The 17,374-nt window shown below is 45.6% G+C and overlaps 2 protein-coding genes across 6 annotated transcripts in view; one reads left to right on the top strand and one right to left on the bottom strand.

The window, feature by feature from the left end:
- HRAS (HRas proto-oncogene, GTPase) overlaps window positions 1-9,595 on the bottom strand; it is a 72,413-nt gene extending 62,818 nt beyond the window's left edge. Inside the window, exon 1 of one of the 4 annotated variants that reach the window (XM_084630440.1) lies at window positions 9,482-9,595. The gene's annotated coding sequence lies outside the window, so the exon portion shown is untranslated. The remainder of the gene's footprint in view (window positions 1-9,481) is intronic. The other 3 variants (XM_084630438.1, XM_084630441.1, XM_084630439.1) reach the window with 3 other exon arrangements.
- A 425-nt stretch (window positions 9,596-10,020) lies between these two features.
- Window positions 10,021-17,374, top strand: part of LRRC56 (leucine rich repeat containing 56) — a 133,235-nt gene continuing 125,881 nt past the window's right edge. Inside the window, exon 1 of one of the 2 annotated variants that reach the window (XM_084630428.1) lies at window positions 10,021-10,246. The gene's annotated coding sequence lies outside the window, so the exon portion shown is untranslated. The remainder of the gene's footprint in view (window positions 10,247-17,374) is intronic. The other variant, XM_084630424.1, reaches the window with a different exon arrangement.

Raw genomic sequence — 17,374 nt, forward strand, 5'->3', positions numbered from 1 at the left:
CTGCCAGCTTCATCCTGTCCCCATCATGGGTGATTAACTGCCAGGGAATATCCTCCCAGGACAAATCTTAGCATATAATATATGCTATTGACTTTTTAAGTGGGGCTATTCACTGGAGTATTGTTCCAACACTTCATAAAGGCCCCCCCTCAAGTGAAACAGAGGCATCTCCTTATGGGTACGAGGAGGTCATTGTACAACTCCCAGTACTGAAACCAGAAGGCTACAACATATAATGCCTCCTGCTCACAGTCAGCTAACATTGTGATTAACAGCTGAGAGGCACTGGTGCACAAGACATCACCTGAACACTTCCCTCTCACTGTTCTTTTGCTGTAAACCAAACATAATGTAAGGTGATGTATAAGCATAAAGTGATGTAAACTGCATTCATTCTTCTCAGCCTGCTGAGCTAAGCATCCAAGACAAGACACAATCCTCATTGAAAACACAAAGCTTTTTTTTTTTTTAATTACCTCTATCAAAAAGGACATTTCCAGTATATTGCAACACGGGAGAATAGGAAGCGTCAAAGTAGTAATGCAAGAGGCAAGCTTAACCTGAGACGGAGAGCATCATATTCAGGTCACCATTTGGAAGAGGGCTATTATCCTCCGAAGTCTTTGCCTCCATCATACATGACAACCTGTCCCCGCCGCCACCTGCGCTCTCAAAACAGCAGGTCAGAAAGCCCACAGATGCTCAAAGTCCTACCACCACAAGAGATCAAACAGCAACAATTCCCTATACCTTCCAAGAGCAATTTTTCTGAGCTCTGATACCATACACAGGGGACAAACCACGGAAGGGAGTGGGAGTGGGGAAAGAGCCTATTAAAGCTTTCCAGTCCTTTACACAGCCCAGAAGAACTTCCAAATGAAGAGAGACTGGGACTATTTAGTTTAGACAGCAGATGAATAAGACAAAGAAAGTATATCATATGCTACTATTCATTCTGTGTAGTAATATAAGGCCATTCAATGACATTTAAAGTCAGAAAGTTTAAGATTCCTTTCCCTACACAAAACAGAATTAGTCTGTGGAACTCACTGTCACAATATATGGTGGCCAAGAGCAGTAATTGGACATTTGCATGGGTAACAATAACATCCAGAATTACAATACTAAAAATTAAAATTAAAATAGCTTTGGAAGTAATAGAAGCCCTCATGCGTCTATCTATGTAGGCTTTTATGCAGTGGCCCATTATTGTGGTACCTGTGCATCTCAGAGCTTGAGCCAACCTCTAACTAATGGGAGTCATGAGGACTCTTTCCTTGAGGGCATCACGGCTTAAAGAAGGATTTTTTGCACTTCCCAATGACTATCAATTGCTTCAAAGGAGACAGGATACTGGACCAGATTAACCACTGGTCTGATCCAGTCTGGCAAGTCCTGTGTTCCTAAAGAGGATCCTAGCTTTTAAAAAAATACGAGCAAGAACAATGAAGAAAGCACACAAATGAAAGTGACACTTAAAACGTAATTTGTGAGTTGACCAGTTCTCGGGGGAAGTGGATCCCTGCTCTCCTATGAAGAAGGTGGGGACCTACTGGTAAGTCTTTAAAAAAAATTCACGAGTCCAGGATAAGATGGAATCTTTCCAGTACAAATGCAGTCTCCATTTGCAGAATCAAGATTTTAAATTTTTAAGATAAGTAACATATCTCTAATTGTTGTGAAGAAAACTTTCCAAACAAACTGATAAAAGCCCTGCCTTTCTGAGCCTGCAGACAAGTCATATGTGATGACTGCTGCTCAGAGTTCCCACAAGCTGCAGCAGAGTGAAAACTGATGAGATTTATCAGTTTTCACTACTTGTTTTCAAGCTCTCTCTGGGCAGCAGTGAAAATTACAAGAATCTGGTCAATTTCATTCTGCAGCTGACAGGGATCTCTGGGAGCAATAGCAAAAGGAGGCACTGGAGATATTCACTGAACATAAGAACGACCATACTGGATCAGACCAAAAGGTCCATCTAGCCCAGTATCCTGTCTTCCAACAGTGGCCAATGCCAGGTGCCCTAGAGGGAATGAATAGAACTGGTAATCATCAAGTGATCCATCCCCTGTCGCCCATTCCCAGCTTCTGGCATACAGAGGCTAGGGACACCATCCCTGCTCATCCTGGCTAACAGCCACTGATGGACCTATCCTCCATGAATTTATCTAGCTCTGTTTTGAACCCTGTTATAGTCTTGGCCTTCATAACATCCTCTGGCAAAGAGTTCCACAGACTGACTGCATGTGAAAAAATACTTCCTTTTCTTTGTTTTAAACCTGCTGCGTATTAATTTCATTGAGTGACCCCTAGTTCTTGTATTAGAAGAAGGAATAAATAACACTTCCTTATGTACTTTCTCCACACCAGTCATGATTTTATAGACCTCAATCATGTCACCCTTTAGTCCAAGCTGAAAAGTCCCAGTCTTATTAATCTCTCCTCATACGGAAGCTGTTCCATACCCCTAATCATTGTTGTTGCCCTTTTCTGAACTTTTTCAAGTATCCAATTCCAATATAATTTATCTCCAATCAAATATGAATGCTGAAAGAGACATCGAACTGCAGGAACACCCTACTTGCAACAGCCAGAAAACCAAGAGAAAGATGGAGTAGCATTGCCCCGGTGGTCATTCCCAGGTTTCATATTCATATGCAATTAGTAGATTTAGTTAATCTGGCCGTGAGGCATTTGATATTGTTTGCAATTCCTCTGAGGGGATAGGGAAAGAGTGGGAATAATGGGATAATTTAGAAAGACAGAGAAAGGTTTTAGGAGAAGAAAAAAAGGAAAGAAGATATATGGGAAGATGTTAAGAACAATGGAGGGATAGGGGAAGAAAGGAAGAAAAAAAGACAGTGAAGATAGCTCAGGAAAAGATACACTGCAGTTTACTATACAAACAAGTGGAATGAAGACAGGAAGAGAACGAAGGTCTAAAAAAACAACCAAGAGAAATATAGCAAGGCAGGACGGTTAAACAGCACTAAGCAAATAATTCATTTGATTAAGTTTATCAGCATTTGTCAAATAATGTATTCAAATAATACTCTGTGGAATCCGATCAGCTGTATATTAGTTATCAGATTAAAATAATGCAGGTGGAATTCAAATATACTCTGATTTTTTTTGTCGGTATTTGATGAGACATGGTTGCAAGTTTACATTTTAAAACATTAAGTAGAAAGACGCATGACAATAGGATACAGTTGATACAGTGTAATACATAACTCTTGTTCCTTTCAACTGTAGGTTGCAGTTATTTTTTACCCTGGCTAGTAAGTATCTGGTCGTTCTTTTCAAGCCCTGACCACTGGCCCCTCTAGGATGGCAGAGGGATAAGTCCTAGATGGCCCTCCTTCCTTCCCCCATAGACCTACACAAGAACCACGCAATGATGAAGCTGGTTTCTTCAAACAGTTTAGCGTGACTGTACTGGTTGCTACAAGTAAGGCATTCCCCCATGTTCAGCTTTAATTTGGAAAGGTGTGGAATTCTACAGTCAAGTGCATAAGACATCACTAGAGTAGAATGGGCCACGTAGACATCAGGCATTTATCCATTTCACCATGGGGAATGGCATGCAGGATCCCATGCACTACAGAAACCATGTGCCTTCTGCTGCCATCTGTCTCAAGGAACACGCATAACATGTATGACCATAGATCTCAAGATACTAACTACAGTGATACTAAGAACAGTAAAGTTATTTTGCCATGCCCATAGCCACCATCTTCATCATCAGCAAAGAATGAACCAACCCTACAGTCCCACCTTACTATGGTCAGGATAACGTAGTATCTCCAGAATCTGAAACATATACCTGCATAAGACAAGCTGGAAGCTTTCTTGGGTACATGCAATTAAGGTTCTAGTCCTTGCAAGTATTCAAAGAAGAATTGGGCATGAACCAGTGCAATGTCTTCCGTCTGCATAAGCAGCAGAAGAGGCACTGGAGTTGTCTGCCTGCAGACTTAGGAAGCCAGCACTGCACCAGTTCATATTTGTATGATTATCTGTGCAACTATAATGGTAGAAATGTAATTTGTTTTTTAGAAGAAAGATGAAATTATATGGAAATTGATGCACACACTATTAGCTTTTTCCAGACCTCCTTTGGAGAACTAATATAATAAGCCGATGACGTCCCTCTTTATACGCAATCACAGAGTACAATAGAGTAGATCCCTTTCAAAGTGATAAGGCACCAGTCTGGGAAATTGGCACTTTGCAATTTGCCAGCATGTTAGGCTATCAAATGCTGTTCATGTTATTACTATGTAATATCAAAAATTTACCATAGCTAAGGATTGAAGAACCAAGCTCAGGGCATTTCTGGGGACCGGATGCCAGCTAGAAGAGTTCACTTTGGGTCCTAAGCCCTGTCTGATCATTAGCAGTCCAGAGATGCCCTGCACTTAGGTAATTATTGCTAATTTAAAAGCGGGGTTTTTTTTTTTTTTAAAAGGAGATTTTCCTTTCATCTTTCACTTTTAAAAACAAAGTGCGTTTCCTGCTGATGATATGTGCCACAATGGCGGGTGCCGCACAAACGTGACTCAGCCCTGACATGGAGGGACTTCCTCTAGGAAAAGGAAATTCATTATCCAGGCCCAGCCAATCCTTGGCCTCTCTAATGAAACTGTGAACAAGGGTACCAATTAGCCACAGTTGTGCTGGTGCTTCTGCCATAGAAAAGTTTGTCTTTTAGGAACAGGATGGAGAAGATCTTCGATGAACAGAGGGGAAGGACGGTCTAGTGATTAAAGGCAGTAGCCCTTGGACCTGGGAGAGACTGCACTTCAAGTTCCTGATCCACCAAAGACTTAGTGTGTGACCTTGAGCATATCACTTAGGTTCAGATTTAGAGAGCTAAGGTATTTCAGTGGAAATTAGGAGCCAAAATACCTTTGAGGATTTGGGCCTTAGCCACTCTGTCTCAGTTCCCTACTTGTAAAACAGGGATAACAGAGAGGCTGTGAGGATAAATACATTAAAGACAGTGAGGCACTGCAGTAATGGGGACTATATAAGTACCGAAGATAACTAGACCAATGAAAAGCCATCAGACTGGTTATTTACCATTGACCCAGACTAGATTGGACCTGCTGACTCAACTTAATGAGTTTCAAGAGAGTGGGACATATTTATGAGTGGATTAGTATTATGGGATTGTTTGTGATGGTGGGGGCAGGGCTCGACAACCCTGACAGTCCCTCCTGATTGATGGTTCACCCAGTCACCTGCCAGGGTCAGGATTAAATAGAAGATAGGTTTCAGCATATTTCCATAGCCTTGGACAAACTGCAGAAAGACTGCTGCTGTATTGCTGGGATGCTTTTAAATCTGGAAAGAAGTTCAAGAGATACCGGAGAAAAAACTACCCAGCAACAAAGTTAAATAGCAAGCAGCAAATGGATCGAGAACTTTACAGCACTTCATTTTCTTGCCAATATTCTCAACCCAAAGTATCAGGGTAGATGTCTAACTGCTGAAGATGCTGCTGCTAAGACACGGGCACCAAATCACCAACCAAAATAAATGTCAGGGCTGGAGGGGAAACAGTCAAGCAGTGCATGTCATGCTTGCTGACGTTTTAAAGAAAGTCACACCATTGAACTGGTGGAAGTTATTAGCTAAGCACCTGGAACCAGAGTTTCTTGAAGTGCTAAACCAGCTTTTGACAGCAGTAGCTTCCTCTGCAGGCACAGAAAAATATTTTCTTCATTTGGACTAATTCATTCAAAGTTGAGAAATTGATTCAGTTGAAAAAGGAAAATTTGTCTCTCTCTTCCAGTCTATGAAGACAAAGGAGGGAGCGGATGAGATCTACTAGTTTTAAAGTTTGAAGGACAGCCTAAGTATCTTGGGAAACTCATTTTCAAGAGATGTAGGGCAGTAGGAATTTAAGCTTCAGTCACTTTCACGTAGGCATATTTGAAAATTTTCCCAGGCTGACCTGGAATGATCAATTTAATCCACTGACAACAGTCAATCCCTCTGTTTAATAAAAAAGCTGTAAATGTGAAACATTTTCATAACAGAAGTTTATGTATTCAAAACATTTAAGGTTGTTTTAATAGAAATAAATTTTATATGCTGTTTTGTGTGCAATTAAATTCCACTGACCATCCTAATGCAGCTCTACACAAATCACGAGTAAAAAGTTAATGATCTAGTAAATAAGCAACATATTCACCATTTTCTAACTTACTAAAAATGTACAATGAAGAATCTGAAAATATTAAGGTACACACTTGCTTAAATAAGCATAGTTATAGTGTACCTCTCTGGATAGCAAAAAGATGTACCAAATCTAGTGTAAAGGATCTATTTAGTTGTAAATCAAAGTTTTAATAGTGATATCCACCAATGAGAATGAATTTTTCTTTAGAACATAAATGAAATCCAAATGGAAAAGTTGATTAAAATTGATAATTTAAATCGAGACTTTCCACTTGGTGAGTTAAATCAATCCACCCTGGTCAGGAAGGGGTTTGCCCTGCCCCGTGTATTCTTGGAAGTAGGCAGCAGTTTGGTCTCCTTCCTCTGAGGCATCAGAGATGGCTTCATCAAGAGACGGCACATTCGACTGGATGGGCCAGGACTCTGGAGTGGTATTGAGTATTCCCTTGGTCACCTGCTTAATGGGCTGGTTCTTGCTGACATGCTCAGGGTCTAACTCATTGCCGTATATGGAGTCAGGAAGGAATGTCCCCCCAGGTCAGACTGGCAATGACTTTAGGGGGTCTTTTCCCCCCCACTTCCCCTGTAGTATAGGGTGCAGATCATTTGCCAGGATTAACTGGGTCTCTCTCTCAGTCAATTCCCTGCCATTGTAGAGGCCTCAGGCACTGGCCACCTCAGTTCCTCCTATTCTCTGCCTGTGGCGCATAATAGTCTAGTGTCCTATGGACTGTAATGCTTTGGTCTAGTTTCAGTGGGTGCTGGTAGCCTGTGGTATACAGGTCAGACTAGATGATCTAATGTTCCCTTCTGGCCTTAAACTCTATGACCTCATATGCTGCACCAATGCAAGTCACTGTTTATGCAAGTACAATGCATCTCTGCCAGGTGGGGATGTTGAAGCAGTGCAACATCATTGGCTAAAACCCCTGTGTAGACAAGGTCTTAAACATATAAAGGATGTGTCTCTCAACACCAACCCCTGGAGCCAGCCAGTCCCCCCTTGGACCTGTAATTTTCTTGCTTATTTTGTGCATTTAGGCTGGGGTTTTCAAAGGGGCCTCAGACTCCTTTAATAACTCTTTATTTATGCCAGGGCAGACCCCTTGTGGACATGCTTCTATCTGTTTAAAACAGGTTTTATCGATTTTACTCACACCTGTAAAATTTACCAATGCAAGCTCAATTAATATAAGACAAGCTCGGCCCAATGCAAAGAGTGTATCCACTCAAGTGTTTGCACCTGTTTAAGTCAGTTTAAAAGCACACCTGTAGTTAAACTAGGATAACTGAGTGTAAGCCAGGTCTAAGAGTTCAGCACCTAATTCCCTTAGGCTTCTTTGAAACTCTCAGCCTCAGTACCCCTGTGTGCACCCCACTGTGATGTACAACGTTGTACAAAGCATTTCAAGAGCTGACCATCAGCCACACAGAGTCTGTTAATCCCAGCTCAGACTTCCATTTGGCTTTCCAACTGCAGAGACAGCAAGCCTCACCCTGGAGCTACAGAAGGGATAAAGAGTTTCCCTGGCATCATTCTCAAGTGACGCTGCTCTGGGAGCTGTGTCCATCCCTCCTCTACCTGTGTGTGGCCGTGGTATAATGCTTGAGACTAGAAAGCAAGACACACCCTGGAAGGAGGAAGGATCCTAGAGAGACTCCTCTCTTCAGCCCCCCACCCCCCTGTATTTCTGCTTTAGCCCCTGCCTTGTAACGGGTTGCGGGACCCTCTGGAATGAAAGGCACTCAGAGGCGTTATTATTACTGCACCGATTCAATGGCACATGACGACTGAAAGAACAGTGGCCACCCAGGCTCAGCTATTAGAAGTCTTGCTGTGCTATCGACATAGACCACGCCCTAAAGCTTCTGTCGACAGTGATATCACTGTAGGCATCAGTATAGCGATACCAAGGGATCTAGGAAAGATGAAAAACGAGAGAGGCAGGAAAAAAAACAGGCAAGGGAAATGTGACAGCAGGCTGTGGTATTCTCCTGAAGGATACAGGGCCCCTCCCATTTATTTCCCCATGTTTTCTGGACTGGCAGGAAGTGTTTACAGAAAGCAGAGTCATTGTAAGACTGGGAGGGCAGGCCAGCAGGTGATTCTCTCCTCTCCCTTCCTTTCCTGTTTGGAAGCCCTGTCACATTTTGGGGAGGGAAAAGAAGTGGAGAGGAAGAAAGAGCAGAAGTCATCAGCAGCTGCCTTGAGATCCTATTGCCACTGGCTCCCAGGTGCAAAAGGTGCAGCAGGGGGATGTGGAGTGCCCCAGCTGAGAGAGGGCAGCTGGGCTGGGACATACAGAAGGAGAAATCTATACCATTGCCAAACAACCTAGACACATACGTGAATGCCACCATCTCCTTCTGCTAACGCAGAGGCTTTTAAATCTGGAGGTATGAGAACCACCGCAGTGGCCTCCGGAGCAGGCTGCTGGGGCCTGATTTTCACAAAACAAGAAGGTCTAAAAATCAAGACGAAGAGTGAAAGCCTTTGGAGGATGGAGGAGCAACAAATTTGCAAATGCTCAGAGAATCATGGGAAGAAAAACTGCAGCCACCCCCCACAAACACCAACAGGTGGCTACCCCCTCTCCCCTCACTACCTTCTTCCACCACGGTGCAGCGGCGGACACATCCAAGACCAAAGCTACTCCTCCACCCCAACCCAGACGCACCCATTGTTGTCTCCCTTCTCCCCTAACAGACGTAACCCCTCCCATTGCTGCTGCCCTCTCACAAGCATAGCCCCCCGTCCTCCTCCCTATACAAGCGCTCCCTCCCAACTGATGCATCCCGGCAGGCACACACGGACACCCCCCCACACACACACACACTCTTTCTCTCAAAGGCACCCGCTTTCCGACTCCCAAGAGGGGTGGGTTGACCTTCCCAGCTCACTCTGGAGCCGAGTATCCCAGCTGGTGCAGGATCGACGGGGCTCCCGCGAGCGACCCCCCCAGCAGCCGCCGCCGCCGCCTCCTGCTCAGCAAAGCCAGCTCTGCTCTGCAATGCCCGGTTGCCGCCACCAGTCCTTACCGCGCACACATGCTCCCTGGGACCCGCTGCCCCTGCCACTGCAGTGCCCGCTGCACGCCCGCCGCCCGGAGCATTCCCGGGGGGTTGCGTGGGAGCGGGGCGGGGGGGGGTCGCCGCACAGGCAGAGAACCATCACCCCCCCCCCCGTCGCCGCCGCCGCCGCCCGCACTTTGGAAACCACCTGCAAAAACAACTCCCGGGGCTGCACCGCCACCTCCAAGCCCCGCACGGCGCAGGAGACGGGGGCACTTACCAGCGCTCACCCCCGCCCGGGCGGCTTATCCTTGCGCAGCAGAGAGGCAAATCCTCAGCGGAGATGCGGGTGCGGTGGTGGTGGTGGCGGGGGGGGGGCTTCTGCGGGAGGCGCGCGCACAAAGTTTGGAGGGAAAAGGCCAAAAAAAAAAAAAAATCCCCCCTCCCGGCCAGAGCCGCAGATCCTGCCTCCCTGCCCGGCGGCGGCCGCTCTGGATCAATGGAGCGGCGGGCCCAGGCGAAGGTGAACTTTCCACCGGGGTGGTGGAGAAGCCCCCGGCTGGCAGCGCCCAGCCCGCATTGGCACCGAGCCCTGGGGCGCTCTCTGGCCGCGGCGGCGGCTCGCTCGGACAATGTACGGGGGGGTGTGCGTGCACCAGCGGCGGCTCGGCGAGCCCCGGCAGCGGCGAGCGGCACACGCCCAGGCTCCGCTCCCCGCCCACCAGTCACTCACCGCCTCCCGCCGCCGCTGATAGGCGCTCGGCGCCCGCCAGCCCGGGCCCCCGGGCCCCCCGCCCCGGCTCCTCCGCCCTCCTGGTGGGCTGCGGGCCGCGTCAGTCACCGACGCTAAAGGCGCCTCCCTTTCCCTCCGCCGGGGCGCTGGGCCGGGGGGAGGCGCCGCCGCCGCCGCCGCCGAAGGGGGCTTGCTGCTCAGCCCTTATTTTCAGCGCCTCGCTCAAGCCGTGGTGCCGGCCGGTGGAGGAGCGAGACGTGGGGAGGGTTGTTTGGTTGCAGCCTGGTGCACTAAGAACTTGAGCCGCTAATGGTGAGTTAGAACCGCGCTTCTGGCTGATAACCCGAATGGTCCAGACAGACCCCGAGACGTTGTTTAATAAGTCTTGGTCTCCTCCCACCTCTCTCTCTCTTTATTTTTTTAAATAAAAACAGACATTTGGGGCTATATCCTCAGGAGCCGGAAAGCAGCCTAGCTCCGTGGACTTCAGTGGAGCTGTGCTGATTTACACCAGCTGAGGATCTGGCCTTTTATATTCGCAGCAACAAGGCATCCTGCCTTGCCAGCCTCTCTCACTTCCTTGTAACTTGGATTTAGTGGTGGTGAGAGGTGCTGGCCTATTTGATGACCCTGGAGGATGGAGTCTTTTGTTTAGCCACAGAACATAAAGGACCTGGGCAACTCCCACACTGCTGTGCCAGTTAGGGTCGTTCAGTCCCTGTGCTAGGACGCTCCTGGGCTTCTCCAGTCACAGGGAAAGGGACGCTTAAAACACTGCCGCAGTGCTTCAGTGAAGATGCTCCTAAACCAACAGGAGAGCTTCTCCCGTTGGCATAGTTAATCCACCTCTGTGAGAGGCGGTAGCTATGTTGATGGGAGGGAGAACCATAGCGCTCCCTACACCAGGGGTTGGGTCAGTATAAGTGTTGCTCAGGGGTGTGGATTTTTCACAACGGGGTTATACAGATGTAAGTTTAAACTACAATACAAAGGATGAAGAATGGGAGTGGGGAGCATTGGAGGAAATCACCAAACCCCCTCTGTCTAATAGTAATGTAGCTAGTATTCACCCTTTACTTCTAGTTATTAGTCAACAAATACATGCAGTCATATGCTCAGTGTTACATCATAGGCACCTGAAGAGCAAGTGAGGGCTGGGGACTCAAACTCGCCTTTATACTGGCTACTGACCACTTCCAAAAAGGTCAGTAGCAGACCATTCATGGAGCACATTTTGACAGGAAATTTTTTCAGCCCAAAAATGTAGACCCGTTTTAATCACTAAAGCACCATAAGCATTTATGCAGCCACACTGTCCTTTACAATAAGGCTCCTTTACACCACTCTGGCAATGTAAAGGAGCCTTTAAAGTGTTATACCTATTTTCTACTCCTGGGGGAATTCACTAACAACAATGGGAACAATTCACTAAGCAGGCAGGCTGCTACATTCTCCTCTGCCTGAGGCAACAGAGCCTGCCCCATGCCTACCCCTTCAGAAATACCCCCCAAACTTTGCCCCTCCACGCTGAGCGTGCTGCAATAGCTAGCAAGAGGGACAGAGGACATGACTACCCAGCCCCCCCCCCCCCCGCATCCCAGGTGGTGATTTATGTCTCTACCAGCTGCTCTGGATGCCCAAACCAACCTGTCTGCACTACCAGAAAGTGGGCGTATGACCACTTTTTGTGGCTTCTCTTTACTTCCCCATTAGAAGTCATTTTCTGCAGGTAAGCAAAGAAATCTCCGGGGGCCATGAATTCTGCATATGCACAATGATGCAAAATTCCCCCAGGAGTAATAGTGTAGACCTGGCCACAGTGAAACTACCAACAAAGGTGCCTTCATGGCGGTTTCTATGATGTGAATGCCTGTCCACTAATATGAACTGGTCTGAAACCTCACTAGCCATCAAGCAGATATCAGATGCAGTTTGCACATTCTATGTAGAACTATAATGAGGTATATAACCTTATCCTGCCACAGTCACTAAGTGGTTAAGAGACAGAATAAATACCTCCTCAGCTGCAGCTAACTGGTGGACCATCAAGAGCTGGGATAAAAGCTTATGGACCAGGGAGAAGGGGATGGCTTTGAATCAAGTGTAAGCTGGGAGGAAGTGGCTGGACCCTCCAGGGACAAAGCACTAGAATGAGTTTCTCTGTGAAAGGGGCTGGGAGGCATATGAAGGTAGGAAGTGGCCCAGGGAAGCAGCAATGAGTCTGAAGAAACAGGCTAAGCTGCTTCAAACAGGGTGCCTGGGTTGGAACCCAGAGGACGGCAGGAGGCTCTCCCTGCCAGCTACCTGGAAAAAAGATGTAAAAGCCCCCCTGATGCAAGGGGACAAGAACTATTGAATCCAGGGTGGGGCTGAAAACCTGGCGTAAGGTCATTAGACTTCTTCTTTGTTGGACTCCTTACTACTCGGGAAGGGACAGAGACTATAAGTACCTGGATGGAAGGCTGAGTTGTGAGAAGGGGCAAACCACCACAGGCTTGGAGGGACAGTTGACAGAGGGGGCCAGAGTTGAAGAGACTGCTGTACCATGTCTGGCCAAGAAGAGGTGCTCTCGCTGATGAGCAACCCCACTGGAAGAGCCCTAGACTGCAGAGGGCAGGGTATGCAGCTCTCTAGAAACCTTTCCAGCCAAACCTGCAGTGGCACTGGCTACCTGAAGATGAGGTATAGTGCTGTCCTTCTTAGGACTGGAAGGATAGGCTGGTCAGACGTGGGGCCTACTGATATGAAAGTATATGAGGGGGGAGAAATGGGGGGCATTTCAGCGTGCTCCCATGAGCACAAAGAAAAGAGAACTTGCACTGTGGATAGAGAACACCAAAGTCTACCCATTCATTTGGATACCTCCTATCCTTCCTGACCACCATCGTGATTATGTATGCAGTAGGGAGGTATAACTCAAGGGCTTCTATCATCCTGGCATTCACTTGGTTTTATTAATATGCCAGAGCAAGAGTCTAAAGAGGAAGTAGTCACTGCTTCTGCCAGTCATAGAAGAAAGACTGTCTCCTTTTTAACATATCAGCTCCACTAGTCTCTGTAGCACGGCATCACCTATTCTAGGGGAAATGGAATGTAAAATTCACTAGTGGTGGAGCTCTGCTGGTCGAAGCTTGGGCATTTTTAGTGTTGTCCTGTCTGTCCCTGCTCAGATTATGGCTGCATGAGACAGAGGTAAAAACTAGGGCTGTCAATTAATCAATTAACTCATGCGATTTACTCAAAAAAATTAATCGCGATTAATCAGTTTTAATCGCACTGTTAAACAATAGAATACCAATTGAAATGTATTAAATAGTTTGGATGTTTTTCTACATTTTCATATATATTGTATTCTGTGTTGTAATTGAAATCAAAGTGTATTTTTTTATTACAAATATTTGTATGGTAAAAATGATAAACACAAGAAATAGTATTTTTCAGTTCACCTCATACAAGTACTGTAGTGCAGTCTTTGTTGTGAAAGTGAAACTTACAAATGTAGATTTTTTTTTGTTACATAACTGCACTAAAAACAAAACAATGTAAAACGTCAAAGCCTACAAGTCCACTCAGTCCTACTTCTTGTTCAGCCAATTGCTAAGTCAAATAGTTTGTTTACATTTACAAGAGATAATGCTGCCTTCTTTCTTATTTACAATGTCACCAGAAAGTGAGGACAGGCATTTGTATGGCACTTTTGTAACTGGCATTGCAAGATATTTACGTGCCAGATACGCTAAACGTTCTTATGCCCTTCATGCTTCCATTGCTGATGATGCTCGTTAAAAAAAAAATGTGTTAATTAAATTTGTGACTGAATTCCTTGGGAGAGAACTGCAAGTTCCCTGCTCTGTTTAACTGCATTCTGCTGTGTATTTCATGTTATAGCAGTCTCGCATGATGACCCAGCACATGTAGTTCATTTTAAGAACACTTTCACTCCAGATTTGACAAAATGCAAAGAAGGTACCAATGTAAGATTTCTAAAGATCGCTACAGCACTCAACCCAAGGTTTAAGAATCTGAAGTGCCTTCCAAAATCTGAGAGGGACGAGATGTGGAGCATGCTTTCAGAAATCTTAAAAGTGCAACAGTCCAATGCGAAAAGTACAGAACCCGAACCACCAAAAAAGAAAATCAACCTTTTGCTGGTTGCATCTGACTCAAATAATGAAAATGAACATGCGTCAGTCTGCACTGCTTTGGATTGTTATCAAGCAGAACCTGTCATTGGCATGGACGCATGTCCCCTGGAATGGTGGTTGAAGCATGAAGGGACATATGAATCTTTAGAGCATCTGGCACATAAATATCTTGCGACACTGGCTACAACAGTGCCATGTGAATGCCTGTTCTCACTTTCAGGTGACATTGTAAACAAGAAGCGGGTAGCATTATCTCCTGCAAATGGAAACAAACTTATTTGTCTGAGCTATTGGCTGAACAAGAAGTAGGACTGAGTGGACTTGCAGGGTCTAAAATTTTACATTGTTTTATTTTTTAATGCAGGGCGGGGTTTTGTACATAATTAAACTTACAAGTGTAGAACTTTCATGATAAAGAGATTGCACTACGGTACTTGTATTAGGTGAATTGAAAAATACTTTTTTTTTAACAGTACAAATACTTGTAATCAAAAATAAACAAAGTGAGCCCTGTACACTTTATAGTCTGTGTTTGTAATTGAAATCAATATATTTGAAAATGTAGAAAACATCCAAAAATATTTAAATAAATGGTATTCTCCTATTGAGTAACAATGCGATTAATTGCGATTAATTTTTTTAATTGCTTGTCAGCCCTAGTAAAAACACATGTGCACTAGCTGATGTACAGCTTCAAAAGTTGCTGCCAACAGTGGAGCTGCCCTGGTGGTGAATTACAGGTCCTGAATTTTGCCAGTGTAGATTCAAATCTGTTGTCTCACTGCACAGCATAGTGCACAATGCCCGTATCAGCAGACCAGCGATAGCTGTTCTTTCACTATCTCAGGGTCACTGGCTTGCACCCGAAGCTGGTCTACAGTCAGTGAAAATCATTACCAACTCATGGTTAATTTTTTGCCTTGATCACCTCAATCCTGTTCCTCGTCAATAACTGTTCACTTTACAAAGCAACCACCATAATTGCCAAAATGGATGCTGGTTATGCCAGTGGCAAGAAAGAGGGAAAGCACAGAATGAGAATGCAACCACCCTCCTACAAGTGGTCCCACTGGTATTGAGGTACTCTGGCCAGGCAGCGTAGGGACGTTCACATTTTTGCTGCCCATGGTGTATGTGTTCTCTGGAAAAACAGAAGATATCAGCCTCTTGTCATAAGGAGTGGGTCTTCTAGCTCAGGCAATAGTGCCACTTATGCTGTAGGATCCACAACTCCCCGGTCTGATCTTCTCTACCAACAGGCACGTATGTATCCTGAGGTACTTTGGCATGATTTCCACCCTGTGTCAGAGAAACCTTCACACAGGGTACAATTAAAAAAATGGTCTTTTAAGTCCCATTATAGATGAAGATCATCCAAAATAATTCTGCAGGGTGTACTCTGATTTATCTATTTCCACTAGAGAAACCCAGGAATCAGCTAAGTTGAAGTCTGAACTATCTTTCCCCCATGCCCCGCCCCTCCAGCTAATCACAGAAGTTGTTTCTCCATGATAACTTTCTCACTGACATAGCAAACACCAGAGCGTGCTAGAATCAAAGGGATGTAAGTGTGAGTGTGTCCAGATTTTGCCCTTGGTTACACCAATGTAAATCCAGAGTAATTCCAGTGAAGTTAATAGAGTTAGGCTGACTTTACACTGTTGTAAAGGAGATCAAAACCTGGCCCCCTGTCCTGGACACTGAGGAGAATTATCAGTCCCAGTTGTATCTTGATTGCAAGTAGCTGGACTGAATCCTTTACTGTCTTCTTGGAACATTTTAAGGTTGAGGTGCACTGTGGGTCATCATGGGTAACTTTGCTTAGCTTTGGTGGTTTTAGGTAGCAGAACGTTGCTGCTCATTTCCATGGTTCCATCCTTTGCTTACCACACGTTCATTTGGTCCCTTCTCATAGTGTGCATAAGCATCTTCTGTGTAACTGAAATCAGGGCTTCCCTGGAGCATCTGCGGGGGTGGGGGGAGAGGAGAATGTCGCTAGGAATGGGTGACAGGGAATGGATCACTTGATGATTACCTGTTCATTCCCTCTGGGGCACCTGGCAAGGGCCACTGTTGGAAGACAGGATTCTGGGCTAGATAGACCTTTGGTCTGACCCAGTGTGGCCATTCTTATGTTATATTCTTAATGTCTGTGCAGATTCTTGCCTCACATGGTTTCAGAACTTCCTCCTCCGGAGGATACTGAGAAAACTGGTCTCCCTGGTGAAAATGCTGGACTCCCCAATATCATTTTGCTGCTATTCTTCCCAGAAAACTTATGGCTTGTCTACATTACCCGCGGGATCGACGGGCAGCGATCGATCCAGCGGGGGTCAATTTATTGCGTCTAGTCTAGACGCGATAAATCGACCGCCGAGCACTCTCCCGTTGACTCTGGTACTCCACCAGGGCGAGAGGTGCAGGTAGAGTCGACGGGAGAGCATCAGTCATCAACTTACCGCGGTAAGTAGATCTAAATACGTTGACTTCAGCTACATTATTCACGTAGCTAAAGTTGCGTAACTTAGATTGGTTCCCCCCTCCTCCCCACCTCAGTGTACACCACTTAGGCTCCCTGAATCCAACTCTCCTGCAGATGCACCAGATTTAGTAATCATGGGTACCTTTAACACATTTAGAAGACTGTGGCCACTTCACTGACTTGGCTCTCCCCAGAGCTTAGGGGTCACTTGCAGCATGGCAAAAAGTGAACTAATAAGAAATAAAGTTTAAGAATTTGTTTTGTTTTCTTTAGAGAACACAGAATGCTTCCTGTTCCCCTCTGACATAAGTAATTTGCCATGGCAACCAGCTTATGAAACAGAAAAGTGTTGAGCATAAGGTGTTTGGTTGCTATGGTGAAGAGAGAAGCTGAGACCTTTTCCTCTTTGTTCATTGGTGGCCATGCATCGTCTAGGCAGGAGGGTCCAAGTCAGTAAAAGTCCTTGTTAGGCTTGTAAGGTAGCGGGCTTGCATTGCATTGTCTGGCACATGGATCAAAAGTGAAACAGTCGTCAGTAGGAATTAAGGAAATGCGTACAAGGGCAGGGACAGAACTGGTTTCTTAGAAATACAGGGCCAAATTCCGTCCAAGTGTAATGCAGTGCAACTCCTGCTGATGTCATTGGAAGCTGCATCTGCTTACACCAGGACTGAATTTGACTTACCATCTTCATCAAGTTTTATATTTAGGATCTTCTTTTCCAAAGTTTGTCCAATGGGAAAGCTCCTCTCAATAGATCTGAGAGATGAGGCTAGCCATAGAGTTCTTGTTGCCTCAAGGTAGACTAGGCAG

The sequence above is a fragment of the Lepidochelys olivacea genome, assembly GCF_965140295.1.
Source record: "Lepidochelys olivacea isolate rLepOli2 genome assembly, chromosome: 6".
Classification (NCBI taxonomy): domain Eukaryota; kingdom Metazoa; phylum Chordata; order Testudines; family Cheloniidae; genus Lepidochelys; species Lepidochelys olivacea.